Below are 8,288 nucleotides of genomic sequence, written 5' to 3'. Positions count from 1 at the left end.
AAGAAAAGTTTAGGACACACATCACACATCTGGAACAGTTAGATGGGATCTTCTCAGGCAATGTGGAACATATGTGCAGGATGCTTCCATAATGGCAGTGCAGTAACAGGGATGTCATGGTAATTTTTTTATACATCTATATTACACATTCGCTCAGCTTGAGGTCTAAGTGTGCTGTTGCCAAAGCCTGCGTATCCTTTGGCTTTATGTTCCCAGCATTGTCATGCCTGAATAAGGTTCTGCTTTCCATGACAGGATTTCCTGGAAGAGTATCAAAGCTGTCTTAGCTCTGATCATTTGTTTGCCAGCTAACTGGCTGCCAAACTACCCACTCCGTCAGATTTCAGTCACCCGGCATGCAGCGTGTCACCAGCTTCTCCAGCTCTGTCACTCCAGCTTGGCAAATGCAGCTTTTTGGAACAGTGAGAAACATCACCATGTGATGAGCAACACAATACTGGAGCAGGAAAACCAAATAAACCAGAGAGTGGTTCAGGCTTCCAAATTTATTCCCATTTCCTGATTTTGACCAAGCAGTGACCAAGCATTGACCTTGTGACATTTTTTGCTGCCACGAATTACCATTTTGACCTGACTTTGTAAATATAAACTGACTCCATTAAATGTCAGACAAACCCAAGGAATGTAAGTGGAAAATGCTCTTTATTTGGGGAAGTCACAAAAATAATCTTGATTCTTTTCTGGAGCCATGTGTGTCCCTGAATATTCTTAATTCAACCTCCTTAGCCTGAACCTAAGGATATTTCCATGCAGCATTCATCTGGGACCAACAGGATTCCTGCATAGTGCTCTGTTTTTGCACAGCTGTTTCCTTTTATTTCCCATGTGTCTCAGTGTGGTATCTTGAACTGTGCTGGGGATCACTGTAACATCCAATCTCAAAAGCCAAAGGGAGAGGGAGCGGGGTAGAACCCCAAGCTCACATACGCAACATAAATCAGAAGAACCGGATTCTGCTGAAGATGTGGTTGGTTTGTTTTCTTGACCAAGCTTTCTAAAATGTCTGCCTCAAAGCCTGTGTTTCTGAAACAAACAGTTGTGCAGAAAGCTGGTGGTTACAGCAGGTCTCCATGAGGCACAGTTGTGTGGGTGCCACAGGAGGGGCGCAGCTTGTGCAGGTGATGCTGGTCACCTACCTGGGAGGTGGCTGTAAGACACTGAGTGCATTGGGTCTGGGGCTTGGTTCCTGTTCTGCCCCAGGGACTAGTTAGCTAGATTTCTCCAAAATAGAGGCCCTTCTTTCTACTGGTCCCTGCTCCACTGCAAAGCCATAATCGCTTTCCCCCTCATTACCATCCGAGGACTAAGGCTTCTGAGGTGCATGCAGGTTTCCTAGCAAAATCAAAATGCAGCAAGTGAAATGAGGATAGGAGCTATCTGAAGGTGTTTGGTGCTGATTGCCTATTAAAATGGGTGACAAGTGGAGAACAAACAGAAAGGCTAAATAAAGAGGAATGGTTAGAGAGTAGATAGAGACTGGATAATACCCCAAGTGGGAGATGCTGGGTCTTCAGGTGTGTGACAAAGAGGTCCCTTAGTAAGCAAACTGCTTCTACGCTACTGCAGTAGTAGCAAGTGCATTGGATTGCTCCAATGGAGCATTGCAACAGTCCAGTTGAAAAAGAAACCAGACTCCTGAGAGTTTTCATCAACAGCTTTGCTGCTAACCAAACCAGCCTTGGTATGACACAGAAGTCAGTTTTGGAAGCTTTTCACCCTTTCCGCTACTGCTGTTGCATTGTTTTTAAAGCACAATGCTACCCTCATACACAAATTAATGCCTAGCTTATAAATGGTTTTGTTCATGTGTACAAACCCCAGTAAAATAAACTTGAACATAATGTACACACTGGGAAATATAATCCTGGACTATGGGTCAATAACATGATTCTTCCATAAAATAATCCTGCCCACACTTCCCTTCAGAGTTCTCTTCCTCTTTATGTGAGTTGTGCCCACACTGGAGACAGTGGCTGCACATGCCCGAGTCTTATTCTCTTGACAGCGGTCTGAAAAAGCAGTCAGGTCCATGCCCACATCCATATCATGAAAGCAGCCATTGAAAACCATTGCTTGCACTGCATCAATACTATACATTCCTGAAGCCTGGCAACAAAGAATAGTTATTCTGTACCTAGCAGGAGCCATGTTAGTAAATCATAAATAAATAAAGCAGAAAATAAAGCAAGCTTTCTCTTCAATGCTGTTGCTTCTGTGGAGAGCATATGGAGAACAGGGTTATTGCTCACAGTATTGCTATCTGTAGAGCCTGCCCCACAGACAACAAATGAGTTTACATATGGGGATACTCTTGAAGCAAAGGTTTTAAGTGAGTGCTTCATAGAAAGCAAACATTTAACTTGTGCACATTTCTGCTCCAGGCACACTTTTTTAAGAATGACCTTGTCATTCATCTGGTCCTGGGACAAAAAAAACATCATTAAACTCATCTCCCTAATTAAAAATGGCAAAACAGGAAAAGAAAAAATACATTATGCTGCACAGGAAATGTGAAGGAAAATCACACGACTGCATTCTGTTGTATATTTCAGAGAGAAGAAGTACATTTTGATCAATAAGTATTTGAGAAGAGAATGAAGATTACCTTCCTCTGGGGAGAGGGGAATCAGGAGGTGAGCTCCCTAACCTCTGCCACAAGAAAAGGAAGGGAGAGAAAGCACAGCTTTCTCAAGATCTCAGAGAGGATGATAGATTTCCCCCCTTCAGCTGGGCAAAATAAAGTGAGATACAGAATGGAGCCACGGACATAGTTACTGCACTGTTCTCACAGTGATGTCAAGATTACTCTGTGGCTTTCTGTTGCTTTCTGAAGGCAACAAAACACAGAGAGGATTGTACTTTGCCCTGTTTTTTGAGTTGCTTTCTCTCTTTAGTTGTGGTGAGATAGTTCACTGCTGCATCTTCGATGACAGACAGGAAGACAAAAAGGAAGCTGGTCCATAAATACACATCCCCAGCCTTTATGTAAGCCCCTTGAGGCATTGAGGCACTTACTCCTGTCATGATGGTTGACATTGTCAGCACTGTAGTTATGCCTGCCAAAGAAAAACGGGAGGTTCTCATAATACTGGCCAGCTCGTTCTGTTTAGCTCATCAACTTTGCTTGGGCAGCACAGCTCTGTGAGGGTATATCATTGACACTGCCTTTAACTTCATTGCACAGGCTCTGAAAAGTGGAGTGAACCATGAAGGACCTATCACGTACAATACTGAAACAAGTAAATCATCTCTGCTCAGTGCGTGCAGTTAGAGCTGCTGCACACCAGGTTTGAACGGTGGGAATGCAAGAGTGGTGATTCAGCAGTGTAAGGAATACATTCCTGTGATAGCTTTAAGCACCGCTGTGGAGAAGTGAAAGCAGGTTTGTGGGCTTTCGTCGCTTCTCAGAGCCAGGGTCTCCACTACACACCTTCTTGTCCCAGAGAATCACTAAAGAATCACCAATTTCCCTCCCAGCCCTTCTCAAATTGTACTTCTTGAGAACATGTATCAGATTGTATGTCTTTGTTATATGTCGTATGTCTGTCTAAAAACACTCTAGTGTAAAAATGCTATATCCATTGAAACGAAGAAACAGGTTTTGTTTCCTTCAGTGTGTCTAGAATTTCACCCTCGTCCCTTCAATCTCTTCCTACATGCAGCAATTCATCTCATTTTGGTTTGCTCTATCTCAGAAAAATACCCAAGACTAACAACCAACCGAGTGAGGACCTGCTTTTAAAGAGATGAATGTAACACTGGAAGCGAAGACATCTCAGTAATACCTGTGAGACAGCACTGGCTGATGGCATGGCCCTTCAGATGGCTCTCACTGTAGACTTTCTCCAGTTTTATGCTAGTTCAAGTCCATTGGAACATACGGGAGGTTTCCCTCTCCCTCTCTGCAAGTTCCTTAGGTTGAAGGATGGTGTTTGAAATATACCACATAGGAGGAAATCAGTTTATTTGAAATATGTATACTCTGGGCTAGGGAGCTAAGCTTTTTAAACTTTGCTGTTAACATGGCCTATAAATTATGTATGCTTATGCTAATGAAATGTGCATTATTCATAGAACTCCTGATGCATAACCGTCTGCAGAAATCCTTATATAAATTAAAGAACATGATGAGCAAAACCATCTTGACAACACTACTGAGAATTAAAACTTTATTTTAAAAGATGAAGTTAACATTTCTTATAAACAAAAGGAGTTGCTTGATGCATTAATAAAAGGAGGCAGGAGGTACCGTAATTTGTTGTTCAACTAACAAATAGATTTATAACTCATGTCCTGCGTAAATAAGAAGCTAAAGTAACTTCAGAACCTCTCAATCCAAAATGAAACCCAAGACAGAGTCACCATCAGCATGGCAGGGAAGTAGGATTGTAGCACAAAAAAGAAAATAGGTCTCCGAAGTGCAAAGTTTATAAAAAGCTGATTGTGCCAACCTATTGAAAAAAAGAGAGGAACAGGTTGGGGGAGAAAAGAGCTGTGTTATTTGTGAGCTCTGTTCACTGGCCTTCTCCTTTCAATTGGAATGGTGTATTCTCATCAGTAGTAGTAAATGCCTAAGAAATATTGCCACCACCTTGGTTTTATACAGTGCTTTACTAACTGTCCTTCATCGCTCATTAAAATACTGCTGCCTTGGGAGCAAAGCATCATGACAGCATAAATAAAATACTATATTATAGTTGAGGTTAGGAAATTGAAAAAGAAAGTAAATAGACTTCAAGTGAAACTGCCGGGAGAACACAGGCAGAATGTGATTGTCCAGCCCAGCTAGGACAGTAAAGCCAGCACCCTGCTCCCCCAAAATGTAGCCTGCCTTGCCTCATGCTATAAATACCCAGCAGTAAGCAGCACTTTTCCTACCGACAGACCGCTTTGCTTGCCCAGCGTTGACTTCAGAGGAAAGGGTGCCATCTAGTGAATTTTGGTGGCACGGTCTCTCTGTGCGGCAAGGCATCGCCTCCTGCGATGTATAATAACCTGAAAAGAAGGCAGAACTGTGCAGCATCTGCCTGTCCAGTACAAATAGAGACATTAACGAGCCTCTGTTGGAGCAGTTATGCCATCACAAAGAGGTACTTTATAAAAAAACAATATATCAACAAACACCCCATCTAATATTAAACACGCTTTACGTGGTTTCACTTGTGGAGAAGATTTTGGGGTTTAAAAATCATTGTCTCAGAAATGGATTGAAATTGTTGCTCCTATGGAGGCAAAGGAACTCCAAAAGCCTAAATGCTATGCATGTGTAGTTCTCTGAGACGCACAGGAAATGATATGCAGAACCTAAAATGCAGAATGCTGCTCTGTGAGCAGCATTTTTGTCCATTTTTTGCCCAAGACCCTTCAGGGGAAGATGGCTCCCATTAGAGCTGTGCTAATTGTTCCCGACTGTTACTTACTTCAGGTGCAGGGCTTGTGTGTAATCATTTTCATCCCACAAGAAGCAAAATAAAAGAACAAGAGAAAGTGGAGCCTCCTGTGAGAAAGAAAACCTCAAAGCCAAAGAAAAGTATGTGCTTACAAAGGGCAGTGTTCTAATTAACAAATATGGTACACACATTGTTCAGGTACTTTCCAGGGTCCCTGTGACTTAAAGAAAAGGTCTTTCCTTCCACCTTTACCCTGCTGAGTACGCTCATCTTCAAAACATCTGCATGTAAGTGTTAAGCAGTTACACTGCAAAAAGTCAAAGGTGGTGTGGAGGTGCTGCAAAGGGCTGGGTACCGAGGTGGTGTGGGGTTGCACTGTTGTGCACAAGGCTGTATTTGCTTGCATAAGTGTTTCTTTATGAGAACAGCAAGGCAGAAAGAAGTCATCCAAGTTCCTGGAACCCAGTTTCAACACTCAGTGATAGCAGTTTGGTGGAAAACATCCCAGTCTCCTTCTTGCAACAAGGACAAATTTGACGTAGCTCTCAGCAAGGCACAGTTATGATAGTGAGGTATCACTCGCCCTCTTCTCACATGATAATTGTTCTGGGGCTCTGTTTTTAGCTCATACACGAGCAAGAGATAAGGATGAAGAACTTTATCATGCTGTGAATTCCTTACTGCTTCGGCTGCTTCGTAATTTAAACTGGTATTACTGCATTCAGTATCAGCCACTGCAGACTTGAATGGATCTTTTTTAAATGCAAAAAGCAGCTGTCCCATAAATAAAATACAGTAAATAGATCTGTTTGCAGCTTTCCTGGATGTCTTCAAGGCTTTTTTGCAAAGCGTTATGCACTTCATCATATTATATGGAATAATTTCTGTTTAATTAATCTGCTTTGATATCAAGGGTAATATCCACACTGAAATGTGGATATTATCACTCAGACTGGTGAGTTCAGTAGCAAACATGCTATTTTATCTGGTTAAAAACATATGGTTAGACTATTTATATAGAGAAGTATTTAAAAATTTATAATTGCATGTACAAATACAAAGAAAATAAAACCCACCTTGCATGAAATCAAGGCTATAATAAACTCTTAAAGCCTTGTGCAGTTTGTCAGAAAGTATAGCTCAAGTTCTATATGGAGAAATAAAAACCTGTCTGGGACAGATACCTGTAGTTAAACAATGCAGCGCTGACATAAAGGGGTTTTTTCTCTGCAACTTTATGTGTAAACATGGAACATTAGGAAAACCATAAATTAGATCTCAATAGGTTATAAATCCTCTCATGTGGAAATCTTCTAGTTAGTAGACTTTTAGTGCCATATTACAGCTCCAAAAATGAGGAGATTTTAGGCAATAAAACACACTGGGATTCCTCTTATTTTCTCTCTAGTATTTGACCCTTTAGGGTTTGCGTTTTCAAGCTTTTCTATATAACCAGGACCCAAAGATTCCTGTAAAACCAATACTCCAGTGACTTTAAGAGAAGCACCACAATTTTGTAAGAGCTCGCACCAGCATATATTTGGTTGTTGTGCATTTTTTCAGATTCTTATTGTCAGATGTTAAGTTACAAGTGTTACGGCCTTTTCTTCTAATATCCAGAAAGTCTTACTCTGGTAATGTAAGGAAAACCAAGGATGTAGGCGAATACACCAGTGTGATTGACAGACCTCATTTTAACTGAGACCTCTAAGCAGTAACTGTCATTTATGAGCAATGAATTTGAATTTGAAAAGTCATTCTGCATGACTGTGTCCTGTGCTTCTCTTCTAATGGCAGGGGTTTACTGTACCAGTACTGCTGTAAAAGGCTAGTCCACTGGAAGCACTGAATTCTTCATTGAAAAACTGGGAGAGGGAGATAATGCTCATCTGTGCTCAGAGACTTGTATCCAAGTTTCAAGTGTAACACCTCCATTGTACGCATCTGAGAAAGTAAAAACTAATTCACCTCTTCTGCTGGTATAATGCTTCTATTTTCTTTTCTTAGGGATAGGAGACCACTCAAACTGTTTGGGAAAACCCCCAAAAACCACTTTTTTCACATCAATTTGCCACTTAGTTGACATGGAAAATTTTCAAAGACCACATTCCACCTTCTTCTAAGTGGACCCCACCCCTATGCCCTGTTACCAGTTTACCTGACAGATGGGGGACATGGTCGTGCTCAGGGTTTCAGAGCACTTAGGATGCGAGCTCTGGAGCTGCGACACTGAGCAGACTGCCTGAAAACTGAGGATCTGTTCTCCTTTCCAAGACTAAACAAAAAACCAGCATCCCAGTTTTACTCATAATCCAAATAGAAATAAATTTTGAGATAGCAAAAGGCTTAGCAAAACAGAATTGCCATTTGTTGCCCAGCTCTACAACTTACTACAGACAACTGAGTCAGGGATGAGAAAGCAGGTATTTCACAGTAACATAAGCACTTGTTTTCATTTTTCCATGAGGTTAAATATTGACATTTTACTTTTAACTTGCACTTTTTTCTCAGAAAAAGAGAAAAAAAACCCGTAATTTTTGACAGAGGAAACATTTTTAGATTCAGGCCTTGCAATATCCCAGTCAAAACAAAGCAGGGTGCACCATGGTTTTTTATCTTCCCAAAGCTCACTAAGTTCTGGAAAGATCCCAAACTGGCCACAATTTAACCTGTAGAGGTTGAAGGGTTCAGGTCACATGCCAAAATAAGTGTAAAAGGTATTATTAACAAGATGGAGTGCTGCTAAGAATGCACATGTGAAGAACAGGTACAAATTAAACTTACGGCTTTCTGGTTCTAAAGAGCAGTCTGAGTGTCCAGAGGAAACCTACTGAAACCCATGAAACACATAGCAGAAACTCTTACTCTGCAGAAAAG

At 41.3% G+C, this 8,288-nt stretch overlaps 1 pseudogene; it reads right to left on the bottom strand.

Moving 5' to 3' along the window:
• Positions 1 to 1,823: 1,823 nt before the first annotated feature.
• On the bottom strand, positions 1,824 to 8,288 carry LOC104403363 (annotated as a pseudogene).

Source organism: Nestor notabilis, unplaced genomic scaffold (genome assembly GCF_000696875.1).
Source record: "Nestor notabilis isolate BGI_N333 unplaced genomic scaffold, ASM69687v1 scaffold2023, whole genome shotgun sequence".
In the NCBI taxonomy this organism is placed as follows: domain Eukaryota; kingdom Metazoa; phylum Chordata; class Aves; order Psittaciformes; family Psittacidae; genus Nestor; species Nestor notabilis.
This window is presented reverse-complemented; position numbering and strand designations above follow the sequence as displayed.